Raw genomic sequence first — 17182 nt, forward strand, 5'->3', positions numbered from 1 at the left:
GGAGAAGCAACAAGACAAACTCGGTAAGAAATGAAGAAAGGGATAAAGAAAGGGGGGTAATCAGAAGGGGGAATGAAGCATGAGAGACTATGGACTCTGAGAAACAAACTGAGGGCTTCAGAGGGGAGGGGGTTGGGGGACTGGGATAGGCTGGTGATGGGTAGTAAGGAGGGCACGTATTGCATGGAGCACTGGGTGTTATACGCAACTAATGAATCATCAAACTTTACATCAAAAACTAGGGATGTACTGTATGGTGACTAACATAATATAATAAAAAAATATTATTATAAGAAAAAAAAAGTAACCAGGTGAACTACAATACAAAAAAAAAAAGAAAAAAAGAAATGGACCCTACGCTGCCCTGGGTCAAGAACTTGGTGAACTGCACTTTCTCTTTCCTGAATCCTTGATGGCAGCTTCACAGTCTGAAATGCACTTCGGGGATGGAAAACGGGGGGTTTACAAAATATGAGAAAATGTAGGACCGAGATATTTTTGTTGGGAGATCTGGATCTTCCATTCTCTCTTTTGTTCTTTGGCCTGGTAAAGCCTTTGACTGAGACAGAGTACAAAACACAGGCCTGTTACACAGGCTGGCTCTCGGCTTAGAGAGGGGTACCAAGGGGCACTTTAAATTCCATTTTAAGAATTTACTCTTTCCTGGATATGAAATAAGTAGGGGTCCAGGGTGAAATGCAGGAATAGAAATATAACTAGAATGTACGGGAATGTCCCTGTTTACGTGTTTAATAATCTGAATGTCAAATAAAGCTTAGAATATTTCACACAAGCATCCATCCAATCCAATGACAGGTTCTAGGTTCTGTCAAGGCAACCCATCCCAGTTCTGTCCCAGAGAGGAAAAGCAACTGTTGTTCCTACCTCCACATTTATGAACTGAATCAGAAGCACTCACAGTCTTGACAGAAGATTCTGGATTTGAGATTGTCACAGTCATCTAAGATACTCACACGTAAAGGCAATAGAAATATACACATAGATATGCAGTGGCTCAAGAAATATCAAGTTCATTAAAATAAAGCTAAGTATTTAAAATCATTTTTCAAGCGATTAATTCAGAACAAAGAATTTAGAAATAGATCCTGCTAAACAACGCTTGTAATCATAGAAACCAGTGAAGCAAGGAGTAATAAAGTAATGGTTATACAGCACAAGGCAACTGATTGAAAATATTGGAAAAAAGAAAACATGTATATAAGTATCTGCATAAATAATGAAAATCCAAAAATTTTATAGCAACCCTTTCACTCTAAATCCTCACATTATATCACAAAAAATCTGAAACTGAGTTTGAACTAAGCAAACACACAAAATATACATTTCATCCTTTGCTTTGATAATTACCATAAAAATGATGATAGCATATAATTTTTCAAAGTAAAACTAAGAGCTAATTAAATTCTGAATACAGATTTATACTCTCTGAATCATTATTTTGAGAGAGGGAAAGAGTTGTGAAGGTAAAACATGAAGAAATGAGACAAGAAGGAAGGATAAAATGAAACCAGACAAAAATGCAAAAGGAGACAATGTGAAAGGATTAAACTACTAATTTAAAAGCAAATATTCAGGGCGCCTGGGTGGCTCAGTTGGTTAAGCATCCAATTCTTTATTTCGGCTCAGATCATGATCTCAGGGTTGTGAGTTCAAGCTCTGTATCGGGTTCTATGCTCAATGGGGAGTCAGCTTAAGATTCTCTCTCCCTCTCCCACTGTACCCCCCCCCATACTCATTTGCATGGTCGCTGTCTCTCAAAAAATAAAATAAAAGCAGATACAGATCCAACTATAGCCTCTTTAGAAGAAACTAACCTGAAGAAAATGACACGGGAATTTAAAAATAAAAGAATGGCACATGTCTCTCAAATTAAAAGAGGTAGTAATATTAGCTTCATATGTACTAGAATTAAAGCAAAATGTTTTAAACAGAACACACGGTAATAATTATGTATAAAATTCAAACTATACTAAAAAAACCCTATTAGAATTTGACCAAACACAATAAGTGCAAGAAATGCAAATACAGCTAAAGAACAAGTATATTAACAACAACAACAAAAAAGAACAAAGGGAAATGAATAACATAATGAATATGGGGAATGAATATAAATATAACGTAGTGTGTGTATGTGTATAACTGACCCTCTTCAATAAAGAATACAATCTTCTTTCCAATTATCCAAGTAATTCAAAAGCTGAAAAAACTGAGAAAAATCTCAAAGAATAGACATTATATTGTCATATTTCTGACCAAAGTGCAATAAAATCAGAAATTTACAAGAAAATTTTAAATAAGAACAAAAGCAACAAACACTCAACACTTTAGGTATTAAAAATTAAAGTGACTCTTCAGTTAAAAGAAAAACCAAGCCACAATTTTCAACAAATACTATCTGTGTTGAACACTGATTTTTGCTGTCATTATACCGTACACTTACAAATATATTATCTCACTTAATCTTGCAAAGCACACTATAAGGTAAGTATTTTTACTACAAATTACAAATGAAGAAACTTAATGAGTTTAAGTTCTTTCACACTATGTGCAGAAATCAAACCCAAGCCTGCATCATTCCAGTCCCATGTTCTTATTAACTGGACTATATTTTAAATTTTAGATGAGACCAAAGCAATTGTTAGAGACAAAGTCATAAATGTTCTCAGTACTTAAACAAGAAGAATTTTAAAAAGAAGGAGTTAAGTATTCAACTCAGGATGTTATGAAAAGAATGAAAACAAACATCCCCATGGAATCATAATGAAATAACTACAAAAATAAATATAAATTATAAGTATAAATCAAAAGCAACAGAATTAAGAAAATTAAAAATTCACAAAACTCTGGCACACCTTAACAAAAGAGCATGAGAAAAATATGACTAAAATTAGGAAAAGAAAAAGATAATAACAGATTTGGAGAATAATCAAGTTTAACAGAATCATCTGCACAATTACTTGATAAAAATTGTTAAGCATTTTCACTAAATAGATAAGGAATCCATAATTTACCAAAATTAATGAATGAAGATATATAAAATACAGTCAAAAGGCTTAGAAAGAATTATAATCAATTTTTTCAATTTTTAAAAAAAATAATTTGTAAAAAAGAATTTGAGCTTTTTATTTAAAGTTTTATAGGTGGGGGACCATTCCAATATTTAAAGAATTGATAATCCTCATGCTCTATGAACTCTTCAGCAGCATAAGGCAAAATTAATTTTATATAATCAGTATGATTCTGATACAAATATGGGCCAAAGAGAACTCAAAAAAATTTTTGAAAACTTTATATCAAATCTCAATTATGAATGTAGATGCACAATGTTTTGGTAAAACAGTAGCAAATGGAATTCAACAGTATATTAAAAGAGAAACTTATGACAATTAAAGCCACTAAATTTGAAAATGTATTGATACTAGGAAAACTAAAAATACGATACATCACATAACAGTCCCCATCTACAAAAATGTGTTGTGTGTATATGTACATACACATAATAATCCCAAAGCATTAAAAACAAAATATTTGATGAAAGTCAATTCCTTAATATCATATATAGTATATGTCTTAAACCAAACCTTGATGCCATATTATTGGTAAAAGACTTACAGAATTCTTATTATAATATAACAAGAACTGATTGTTTCAACATCGTTACTGTTTTGTAACAATACTATAGTTATCTTCAGTTTTATAACATTAATATAAAACATCGAATTCAAAAAGATGTTAAATAAAAACAAGGAATATATTTATTGCAAAGCAAGGGACATTATCATGATTTATAATGAAAGTGTAATGCAATATATTTATAAATACTATACTTACATATCAAGTCCAATAAATTACAATTTTATAAAAAATGCAGTTTTATATGCTAGACTCACCTTTTACTAAAAATCCTTCTAGACAAAATTAAATCCACAAGTACATATTTTACTTATACCCCTGAATTAACTTTTATAAAGATAAATCTTTCCATACTTTTTTCCATCCTCATAGGTAAATTGTGAAATGCGCTTTAAGAATACCCACAAAAGTAACATATATTTTGATGCAGAGGTGGGAAGTTTGTTCCCATTTTTGAAAGAGGGAAAAGCAAGATTTCCTTTTGAAGATATGCATAAACATATGGAAGACACCAACTGAAATCCCTGGGAAGATGGGGTTAGATGTGTCCGCTGCTTGTGAACAGCTCAACAGCATGGAGTCCTCCAGGTTGGTGTATCTCTAAACGTGACCCACCTGGAGATCCATGGTGTCGAACAATGAACTTTGCACACCGGCAAGGTCTCCATAAAGTGAGGGAGCTCCTCTTCACCATCGTTGGTTGAAGAATACACAACCTGCATCTACACTAGCCCAAATTAAGTTTTGTCCTTTGTCTTCTAGGTCAAAGTTTCCTCCATCCATTTTATCCATTTTCCATTTTTAAGCTCCCGGCCAGGATGCTCGCTTCCCAGAATCCAGATTAATCCTGAGCTTGGACATTTTGCCTTGGCTAAAGAAAAATGAACATGGAAACTAGCAAAAAAAAAAAATTGTAGGCTGTGTCTACTTTCTCCTAAAGGTCCAAAGAGTACACAACTTTGGTTGCTATATAACAAACATATGAAATTGTACTTGGTGGCCAAATATATCCACCTTGCTGTGGAATTTCAAGGTTCAACGACTGTGCTTCTGTTTGCAGCTGTTACCTGTACTTAACATGGTGGAGGAAGGATGCCCAGCTAAGTCATGTTTAAAAACTGACCTGGGGTTGCACTGCAACCAACTTTTAAAGGCCTAGCTGTTTCTGATTTTCCCTTCTACATTCAGGGGTGTCCTAAGTACCCCTCAATCTAAGCTGCTCCATCCTCTCTGTGGTCTGCTCCTGGAGCCTCTGGAGCTGCATTTCACGGGATGCTTGAAGTGTTTTTCTGCTCTGCTAATTTCTGCCGTGCCCCTCAGCTCCTCGCAGATGGCCACACCAGATGCTCCAGAGCCCCATAGTAACATTCCCTCCAAACACAGCCATTGTCCCTAGGTTGGAGTAAGGTGTAGGGAAAGAAAGTGTCTGCATATGTGGTGTGAGTTTATAGGACCAGGGGAGGGCTGTGCTTAAATACATGTATGCCATCTGCTTCTGATTTTTAGATGCATTTAATTGGGGCAATGTCTGTTATTTTTCAACTGAAGAGAGATAAAAATTAAAGTATATATACCGTTAGAAGACACCATAGGTTAACTTTTCACTTCTTACAAAGCTGCTATCTAAATCCAAACGCTTCTGAAATTTATACCAATTGTTAATTCTGAAAACCATTCTTATTCTCTCAATTACTGACCACTGACTACAAAAGCAGATAGATGGACAGATAGGTGAGTTTAAAAGAAACATCATAATACAAATGTTAGTAGTAAACTATTATTTAATATTTTGATTGGAGAGTAGGTTCTGATGGTGCAGAGAGGACCTTGGAACCTACTGAAAACCATGGAAAGAATGAAGATCTGGTGAGGGGAGGCTGAAGTGTTAAAGATGGCTCTTCATTAATCTAGTTTAACTAAGAATATCATTTCAACATAGAAGGAGAGAATGATGGAATCCACTGACCGTTCTTCCTATCTGGCTGCAGAGTAGATTAGCAATGCCACACATGTACACACACGCCTGTGTCAGAAGACCTGGATTTCAGGTTCATCTTGGAGCTCAAACAATTTAACCAGCATCTACCTTTGCAAGTCACTCAGCCCCTAATTCCGTGCTTCTCCATGTGTTTTTTGGAAACAACACAGGAGTTTGTGTGAGGTATGAATAAGATAACGTGTGTGCAAGTTCTCTGTATGTCATAAAGTTTACACATTTAAGACGCTTTTATAACATTATTTTAGTAAATCCAACTGGTCAAGAAGCTAAAGGGTTAGGTCCTTACAACAAATGTGATCAAATGGCATCGGCATGTTTTTAATAAAAGTAGTGGAGAGGAGGAGGAAAAAGGACAAAAGGGAATGGTCAAAGTGGGTCCATCAAGACCCAGAGATCACTGCTATTTGTGCTGTTCCACTATGGGCTCCCGTGAAAAGCTGCCGGTCTGTCTGAGTCAGTCCAGCAAGAGCCCAGCACATGGTAGACGCTATGTAACTAGATGTGGGATAAAGAAAGACATGGTTTTCTTCTCTTTGGGTTGCTATTTGGTGGGTCTGTTTTCAAAACTGACTAGATGGTATATCCACACTGACACCGGAAACGTGCTGCTCAAGCACCCATGTCTGAAATGCCTCAATGCATTTCCACCTGAATACAGATGCAAACTCATGTTGTACCTTTCTACTATGCCAAGAACCAGGGGTCACTACTCGATGTCCTTAATTTTGTGCAGTTCACAACTGTGTGGATTCTGAAAGCACACTGTCACTTTCCCAGTGTAGTGGTCTCCATATAAGGGCACCTGCACTCCAACGGTTGTACAAGACAATCTGCGGGCTTGCAGGAAGAATGTAATTTTATCTCATCCTTTAAAAAAATGTGCACATATACTGTAATATACATAATCAAGTGATACCCCCTTAACCTATATAATTTATAAATAAATACCCAATTACTGATCAGGGCTCAACATACTGGGATCAGAGGTTAAGTAGCTGACATTCTCATTAAGTACCCACCCATATCACTCCCAACTTTTGGTGTCCTCCTGCTGATTTCCATATGACCATAGCTGCTCCTCTATGTCTCAGAGCTTTTTCAGAAACCTAGAAGTCGGCTCTGCCCTCCCCTTGTGGCAAACTGGAAGTAGCCTTCAAATAATGATTTTTTTTTTTTTAAGATTTTATCCATTTATTTGAGAGAGTGAGCAAGTGAGGGAGTAAGGGAGTGAGTGAGTGAGCAGGAGCAGGGGAGGAGCAGAGGGAGAGGGAGAAGCAGGCTCCCAGATGAGCAGGGAGCTAGAGGCGGGGCTCCATCACAGGACCCTGGGATTATGACCCCAGTCAAAGGCAGACGCTTAACCATCTGAGCCACCCAGGCGCCTGTCAAATAATGATTATTTCAGCCATTGGTATATAAATTCCCCAGCCCCCTCAGTCCTCAGGCAAGAGAATTATGGGGCACCATTTCTTAGCACTTCCCATGTGTTCAAGCTCCAGTCACCGCGTGAGGTGCACAGCCTAACAGAAAATCTTTTAGTGACTGCCTCTCTTCCCTGTTTCATGTCCTCTCTCTCCTACATAGCTTTTACCTCCCCACATTTACGTCCCGAGCAGAAGCAGGGTCTCGTTCCTGGGAGAACCCCAAACCCAAACAGGTGTGTGGTCAGAATCATTCAGATGCTGCTGATCCAAACCATGACCCTATTTTATCGATCGTCAAAGGCAATCTGCTCACAGTCCCTGGCAGAGAAAAATCAGTCCTGCTCTCTGTGGCACAGTGTAGCTGCATTTTGATACAATACCAAAAAAAAAAAAAAAAAAAAAAAAGTGAATGTGGCAACAAAACAGGTAGGTTAGTCTTAAGACTTGTCTTCTTTCACCAGTATCTGCAAAGTCCAGCAGGGGTTGTTCCCAGGTTCTGAAGGGAGGGATGGGGAAGATAACCCACTAGGTGGGGATGATGGCCTCAGCAATAACCCTGCTCTTATGTTGGTGGCATTACTTTTTTCCCATTAATTCATGCAAACAAAATCATGGCTCACTAGGTTTCTGTGTTTGTTTTGTTTATTTAAAAAGTCTTCACTGCCTCCTGGAAAACAAAAGGGAAAATAATGACAATAATAAAAACTAAGCACTCCTCTTTATAGAAGATTATTCTTCTTTATCAGATACTTTTCAGTGTTTATCCTCCCTGAGGAATTTACTAGAGATATTTGCATGAAAACACGCTTTTTAAGCTACGAAGTACACCCATATCTACTGTTTGTCACCTAATCCATAATACTCTCTTTGTATCTTTCCTTCCAAATATTAACTCTGAAGAAGATTCTGACGTTCTCACAAACAAGTCTTTGAGTTCAAGGAACCGTAAAACAAGAGATGGATTACTACATTGTGCACTTTACAATGCACGCAGACGCCTGAGGGAGAGGATGCAGACTTCAATATGCTCTCTATATCTGCTGCACTGTTTCTAAAGGGAATGGAACACTTCTCAAGCCTCTTATATTAATACCTTCTTAAATTCTTAATTTGATTGAATGACATATATTCTGACTCTCGGTGACATGAATTAGATGCTTAAACATCACACTTCTTAACCAACAGATAAGCAAAGATAGGGCATATCTTAGAAAATTTTTCACTGAGTTTAGAATCAGTGGCTTAGATTCTTCTTGGGGTGAAGTCAATTATTCACATTACGAAGTTAATGAGCACGGGTGTCTGGGTGGCTCAGTAAGTTAAGTGTCCGACTCTTGATTTTGGCTCAGGTCATGACCCTGGGGTTCTGAGACTGAGCCCCATGTTAGGCCCTGCGCTGATGTGGAGCATGCTGAAGATTCTCTTTCTCCCTTTCCCTCTGTCCCTCCCCACCCATCCCCGACCCTGTGCTTGCTTCCATGCACATGCTCTCCTTAAAAAACTCTTAAGTTAATGAGCAGTCATCTGTGATCTGTGTTGTAACAGGAAGTTCCAGCCCAACTGTGGGGACATTTTCAGTTTGCCAAATGACAGTTTCAATACAGAATCAGGTTTCCTTTATAAATAATGAATAAGAGCAACATATGTGTAAGAACCCCCTAGAACGAAAATGTACATTTTTTGAGAGCAATGGCCTATGCCCACTCGCCTATTACTGAAACTACACAGATTATAAAGTATGAGAGATTACTAGGAACATAATCAAAATATTGAAATTCAGAATTGCGTAACATTCCTTAGCAGTAAGCTTCCTGAGAATAATAATAACTGTGATGTTTTGAATTTGGGGAGAACAAACTCACTGTAAGCCATAAATCAGCCAACTCAACTTTAGCATAATGGGATTTGCTGTACTTATAAATTGACACTTGATCATTAACTCTTTGGAATTTTCTATTCTTTTGTAACTGTTTTATGACTGTTCTTAGGCTAGCAACAAGATTTGAATAGTGAAATCTTTCCCGATTATGTCTATCTTGATAGTTAACCGTGTTGGGTTTTTTGTTTTGTTTTGTTTTTTAACAAATCAAAACACACAGTGTTCATTTTAGCCTTTTAATTTCCCATTTTGTAGCCATGTCATAGCATCGATTTGTGTACCTTCAGGGTCTGCCACACAATATACACTGAATACATCCTTTATCCTACTTTCTATTTACTGTGTATCAGACACAGCTTGTCCTTTCTGGTCAGCTCCTTCTTTCTTGAAAATGAATTAGTCACTGGGACACTTAGTCTCATTCTTTCTCTAATAAGGCCCAGAAAAGGCTCCACATAATCTATTAATTCACACACACACACACACACGCTAATATTTAATCCACAGTCTTAGAGATTTAACAATGTGCAGTAATTAACTGCATGAATGACAAAATCAATGTGCCAAAAAAACTGATTACTGATATCACCTAAACCAACTCTTCTACTAACTCTACCTACTTAGTGCTTGTCAATGGAGATACCTTGTTACCAATTAAGAGTATTTTCTAGATTTAATGCTACTCTGACAGCATTTAACAGAGGATACGTCTTTGTTTTTAATTCTACAAGCACATAATGCAAACATGAGCTTATCAAATAAGCATTCCAAAAAACCAGTTGTATGGGCTAGGAGAAATACATAAACCTTGAGAAAAATATTTCATAATCTTCAGTGTTAATTTTAACTTTCTGTTCTTCCATTAAATTCATTGTCAACTCTTCAGCTCAAGTGTCTGATAACCAGAAATAAGATCACTTGAAATTTATTTATTGCCATCACAGTGTGCTGGCATCAGCAGCAATCCCGAAGTATTTAAGAGAGGAACGTGTACGCCTGTATAAACCAACCTCTGTGATTCTACTACAGAAACAAGCACAAAAATTAGATGGCATGTTGATTTTAGATAGAGATGACATTTAGAAAATTATTTTCTTTTGGCCAGCATTCTTATTTTAAAAAGAAAAACCTGCTAAAAACAACACATGGAGGGGAGACATAGTGAAAGACAAAAAGTGTGTGGGGTGGGGGGGACAGTGATTAGGTTTACACAAAAGGAAAAATTAAGACATGCAGATGAGCAAATATGAGCTCTCTCCTGCAAAATACAACAAAAGACATGTCTGTTTTTACTTTTCAGGACTATTATTAATGCTCGCTAAAAATGGCTGTTAACAGTGGTGCAACCAGGATCCTTTAATTATACTCTGAGTTACACCTAGCTATTCAGAAGGCAAACACAGAAAACAAAAAGCGGGGAAATGAATAAAAGATAAACTATTTTCAATTAAGAAAAATGACCGAACACTGCTTTCCAGTTCAGGAGCTCATTTATGACAAATCTGCCTTTGTTTGTCACCACTTGGCAATTTTGTTTCCTAAATGGATATAGCCTGAGAGCTTTGCAGTTGGGAACAAATGTAAGTTGAAAATAAGCTGTTTAGATATGAATACACATATGCAATAGCATTTTGCCACTACTCTGCTGGCAAATACTAAGTGTAGATCGTCAGTGCAGATCTCTGCACAGCTTACCCTAATGCTCCTCTAGGTTATGCACTGGTTTCCTCAAACTCAAACGTTCAAGACTGAACTAATCGTACTTCTTAGCAAACTGGCCCCTTCTCCATCAGCCCAACTGCCTACCCTAGAGTCCCTACTGCTCTTGGGGCCTGATTTTTGGGGGGCCAACCTACCACCCAATGCCACTACCACACATACCCAATCACCCAGGTCAATCTATCCTGACTCTTTAATTAATCTTTCCAACCCATATTCTCCTTCCACTTGCATCAACACTGAGTTTGGGAGTCACTGCCCTTTCTTACTTCATTTATTCTTTTAGGCTCCCTCTTTTCAGTCTTTTTTTCTCTCCAAATCATTTTGCATTCTTCAATCACCACCATTTTCTTACCCATAAGTCAACTGTTTCTCTGAACTCAACCTTGCTAAGGTGATAATAAAGGCTCTTGACAGTACGTCATGGCCAACCAGCCACATCCCCACCACTCACCCCTCCCCACTCTTGAGTCTAGTCAATCTTGAACTACCTTAATTTAGCAAACACATCATGTTCTTCCCTCTGGTTCTTCAACCTTAACTGAGAGTCCATGACCCTAAAGACGTCCTTATGTACTTTTCAGTTTTGGCTAGAATCACTCTGAAAACACAGATACAAGTGCACATATGAACACACAAGGCAGAATTATGAACTCTAAAAGCACTGGGGCCTTAGATCTCTCTGGGTGGTATAGCTTACAACTTACTGAATAATCTTCCAGCCTTGAAAGTATCACATTCTACCTAGAAACATAATCACTCCTAGTGAGAACATTAATGTTGTCTTTAGATACACTTGAAGATCTCATTATGATGCTTTCCTAGACCTAGACTAGACTGGGCAATTCAGGGAGTTCAAGAGAATTCAGGAAAGTAACATTTACTTTAACCTCTCATAATCATTGAGGAATCGTGTCCCACGTCTCAGAGAACCGTGGGGATTGCCTTTCCAAGTGCCTCTGGTGAGCATCATCTCTTAGACCTTCCCAAGGCCATCTAGTTCAATGCTCTCACTTTAGGATGAGACTGAAGCCCAGATGAATGTGACACTCTCTGAACAGCTCTACTATTATTGCTGAGGTTTTTTTTTTTTTTTTTCCTTTTGGAAAGATTAGAGATAATCTCCTCCCTACTGCTCAAACGCTTTTATTTCCCTCTTGCATTGTCTGTGAAGAAATAGAAAGATGAGTCTTTATTATACTCTTAAAGCCTTGGACTAGATGAAGCATGAAATAGGTAACAGAATTGTTATATGCAAAAGGACAGTTCAACCAGAAAGTCCCCCCAGTCTGTCACACTTCACACATTCCCCCAGCTCCCTGACAGGTGTATCGATTAGTTGATCTCACTGATGATACACATCTTCAAGACTTGCATGGCCAGAAGCAGGGCTTCGTATTCCTAAAACTACTGGAATCCAATCCATGTTTTATATGATGGGGACTATATTTCTTTTTCATTTAATTTTTTATTTGAACATCAAATAGGCTGAGAAAATTCCTTATAGGTTCTTGAGCGTCCCACTGGATTCTTTACATTTTAAAGGGGAAAAAGAGGTTTACCAGCGTGTTTCATTAAACAAAGTAAACCTGCAACATAATCCAATCACATCAGTAAGAGCATGCATCAGCAAAAAGACATCCTGATCCATCAAACGCAATTTGGCATTTGAGCTTTTTGCCATTAAAAGGAAAAAGTGACTTACCGAAGGAGTATCATTTTATGTGCCTTGGGCAACGTAAGGAACGTATGGTAGCGGGAAAGTTTCAATTGGGTGAATCTTGCTGTTTCAACCGTGAGAGAGGGGAACTGGCCAAGTTAAGACTCAAACTCCAAAGGTTTACTAACAGGGCTATTAAAATTTATTTTCAGAGAATCCACGCTAAGAAGGGTAAACTGAATCACAGAAATAGCATGGCCAGAACAGTGGAAACATCAGAAGTTCAGAGAACCTGCCTATTAATTCTGCACTTTAGATATAACTCCTGGACTAATGAAGAGATGGAAATGGAATGAGGAAAAAGGCTATAGCTCCAAGCATTAGAAAAACTGGGAAGTCTGAACTTGAGAATTTCAAATAATATTTTATTTTAAGAGGGTTCTTCAAAGTTGTTAGGACTTATATTTTCATTATACATGCTCAAAATTAGGCATTATATGATATATATAAATTTTATCAAACTGGAAATGAGACCTATTTTAAGTACACAGCTTTATATTTCTACCCATGGGCCCATTGTGAAGATCAAATAAAGAATAATTTTGTGAATATATTTTGTATAATTAGGTAACATTATGAAGATACATTATTATTATTATTTCCAGGAATATTTGAATCCATGCAGATAAAACATTTTGCCCTAATTTACTTTGCTGGTCCTACAGAAATTTTCCAATTCTAGGATGCCGAGGGATGCCTAGATATTTCAAAGCACTGTGAGTTACACAATACTGACTCAAAAAAAAAAAAGAAAAGAAAAGAAAAGAAATCAAGTAAGCTGAAGTGCAAATGTAAAGCCCATTCAATGACAGCCTTCAGTTTGTTCATTTCGTTATGCCCCTACTAGACAACAGTGACAATGAGGCCCTGATGAAGAAATACCATCCCCTTTCGGAAGAATTCTTGGTGATTGATGGGTGGCTGTAGCTAGCAAAGTGCTAGATACTTCTGGAACATAATAGCTTACATATCATTTATAGTTTGAAAACACTGAGAACCTTTTTTCTGATGGAAAATACATCCATACTCATTGTAAAAATTAAAATAGACCTCTAAAAATATAAAGTGAAAGTTCATTATGTTTTTCTCTGAGAGATAACCAGGATTGCATTTTCTGTATATCCTTTGGGGTTGTTTTTACTCATATGCTACTCTTTGTATATGGTATATAAATATAAAAGGGTATATATACACCCATTTATTATGATGATCATATTATCATTGGTATCATTCTATATATAGAGTGGTCAGAGAGGATATTTTGAGATCAGATACTTTCATTTTTATCATTACAAAATATTTTGTAACCTATGATTTTAAATAATGATTTACATGAAGTATCACCTCCAAGCTGATTATGGTTTCATTGATGATAGAACCAACAAGAGCCAAGAGGGTGGGGAAGACTATGGTTTTCAGGTGGCAGAAAAGGTAGAATAAATTGATCGAGTCAAGAGCAGTGAGAGTACATAGAAGTAAAAGCAGAATGAAATAGGATTGCTTATGGAGAACAGTGTTTTAAAGCCCAGTGATCAATTATAGCTGGCCCTGGAATAACATGGGTTTGAATTGCATGGGTCCACTTACATATGGATTTTTTTTTTATAAATACAGTACAGTACTGTAAGTACTTTTTTTCTTCCTTATGATTGTAACATTTTCCTTATGATACCTTAAGATATAATATCTTCCTTATGATAATAACATTTTCTTTCCTCTAGCTTGCTTTATTGTGAGAACACGGTATATAATACATGTAATGTACAAAATATATGTTAATTGTTACTAGTGAGGTTTCTGGTAAACAGTAGGCTATTAGTTAAGTTTTGGGGGAGTCAAAAGTTATACATGGATTTTTGACTTCATGGGGAGTGTCGGCATCCCTAACCCCCATGTTCTTGTATTGCCATTTCATTGTGTTCCCTCCCTATCTACACTCTTCCCTCTTTTCAGGGAGGATGGAGTTTCCAGGTCGACACAACCCCTCAGCTCATCCCCTATCTGCCTTAAGTAGGAAGGTGGTCTATCAGCAAAATAATAGCTGGAAATTAAGCTGAGATGGTTATATTATCAGATAAAAGCCTTCTTTGTAATGTCTACACCCCCTGTTATGAAAGGCTGCAGGGTAGCAGAGATCCACCTACCTGGCTTCAAGGCTGGATCTGGGAACCATGATCTGTGATGTCAAAGAGCTTGACGGTGAGGGCATAACCTCCTGAAGAACTTAAAACCTTATCCGGGAGCGATTCAGAAAGAGGGAAGTTATTCCCAGGTAATTTTGGCCTAACTGGTGACTCCATGGCCTAAGTAGTAAACCAGTGGTAGAAGGAGTTTGCACCATTATCTTGGCTTTACATCATTATGATCAACCAGTGGCAGAATTATTTTAATTGAGGCAACTGATTGTCCCACTGAGTCCTTCCAGAAGTACTGGGTGTAACGGAAGGATAACATTTGCTTCCTACCTTCTCAGACAACAACTCTTTGCTTTAAGTCTTTGCAATACCCACCCCCTAAAAGGATCATCCCCAAAAGACCACAGGAAAAGGGAAAACATGGGTGCTGCTATCAGTGAAGTAGGGGAGGACAGAAGTCAGATAGTAAGGGGGTGGTAAGCAGAGTGGAGAACTGTTCCTAGAAGTCTGAGGGCAATTTCAATGAGGTCAGTGGAATGTCAGCCTTAAGAAAAGAAAGAGCAGGATAGAGGGACTTTTGTTTGTTTTAAAGGATGGAAGACAGAAGAGATATGAACCGTTAATTTAACTTCACTGTAAAAGAACTCTGGCAAAAATATCTTATTATTTTTTCTTCTTTGGTGTCACCCTTGGACACCTTCTAATATGTAACTTTTCTCCATGTTGGTACTTAAGCTTAACTTAAGTTATTCGAGCTTAAACTTAAGTCATTAACACCAATTTATTTATTTGTGTTTTTAGGCTTAGGCTATAATTTTCCATTCTGCTCATGCCAATGGATCTTTTCATACCCCTCCCCTTGAGTTTTTTTTATTGGTTTGTATAATCTTGATGTTCAGGGACTATCAAGTATGGCAATCCAACTAGGGTCTCACAAGACCAATATCATCTCACTGATAGTTTTCCTTTATTTGTCACAGTAAGTAAACCTTGTTCCTTTAATCTTCTTTAAAGTATATTCAAAGCAAGAACGATAAATGACATTAAATAAATGAACAATTTGTCAACTATCAATAATTTAAGAAAAAGGGATTTCTCTAGATATAAATTATCATCAGAGTTATCTAATACTTATGCCTTTCCCTTCATCTTTCAAAGCCAAACTTGGCATTTATCTAAGGTGACATCATTCATTCATTCATTCAACTAATGTTAATATCTTCTATATACTGGATACCATTTTAAGACCTGGTGATTCAGTGGTAAATTAGAGAGCTCATGTCCCTGCCTTCTAGTGGGATATTAAAGACATAAAATAAAAGTTACATAAATGACTGCATTAAATTCTGGGAAGGAAATATACAAGGTGCTAAGATGACTTGTAAACCAAGCCATTATTTTAGACTGGAATCGAAGGGACCAGCTTTCTGGGGAGGGGCAGGTAAACAGACTAGATAATGAGAGGATGCTTTCCATGCTAAGCATGAGAAGGTTCTCGATGAAGGGAGGAGAAAATGACATATACTCTAAGCGGAAGCCTTGCAGCAGAAACGGCCTATCATGTTCAAGAAACTGAGACAAAGAAGTACAGCTACAACCTGACTGAAGCAGAGAGTGGCTCAAGGTGAGACTGGAGAGGTGGGAAGTTCTAGATCATGCACAGAAGACCATGATAAGAAGAGTAATGAGGGAAGGAAGGGAAGAATCAAGAATGACTCATCACAGACACTCCCTCAGCCAAATGATCAAGCTGAACATCACTAGTAAGTCATGCTGATAGAAATGTGCCCTTAATTATCTGTGGGGTTCCTCCCCAGAAAACCAGTGATTGGTATTAATCCTTAGAAAAACATCAGACAAACCAAAATTGAGGGATGTTCTACAAAATATCTGACCAGGACTCCGCAAAGCTGTCAAAGTCATCAAAGGCAAGGAAAGTCTGAGACACTGTCAGTATCAAGGAGTCTAAGGAGAAAGACATTACAGCTGAATTTATAATGGTATTTGAAAGGGATCTCAGAACATAAAAAGGATATTCGGTAAAAACTAAGGAAATCCCAATAAAGGACTTTAATTAATAATAGTCTATCAATGCTGGCTCATTAGCTGTGTCTAATATATCATACTGACGTAAAATCTTAATGACAGGAGAAACGGGGTGAGGGGTATATAGGAACTCTGTACTACCTCTGTAAACTTTGTTAACTCTTAAACTATGCTAACGTTTTTAAAAAGTTTATTTTAAAAAAAGAATCCTAAATTTCTAGACTTAGAAAATTAATTGATAGTGGTGCTATTTCCTGAAATGAGGAAAACAAGGAGACCAAATGGGATGAATGTAGGAGGAAGGGGAAACAAGTGCCAGGAGGCAGCAACATTTCACTATGGAGCACCTTACATGAGAACATCCAGAGAGAGGCCAGGCAGATGGGAATGGAGGTCTGGATGATGCCTTGAAACTAAATGAGAAAGGAGAGTGGGGGCTGCCAGGAGCTGGTGGAGGGTACATAATAATAATGGGGACAGAGTTTCTGTTTTGGATGGTGAAAAATTTTTAGAGATGGATAGTGGTGATGATTGCACAACAATGTGAATGTATTTAATGCCACCAGACTGTACACTTACAAATGACTGAAATGGTAAATAAATATA

Source organism: Ursus maritimus, unplaced genomic scaffold (assembly GCF_017311325.1).
Source record: "Ursus maritimus isolate PB19 unplaced genomic scaffold, ASM1731132v1 scaffold_3, whole genome shotgun sequence".
In the NCBI taxonomy this organism is placed as follows: Eukaryota; Metazoa; Chordata; class Mammalia; order Carnivora; family Ursidae; genus Ursus; species Ursus maritimus.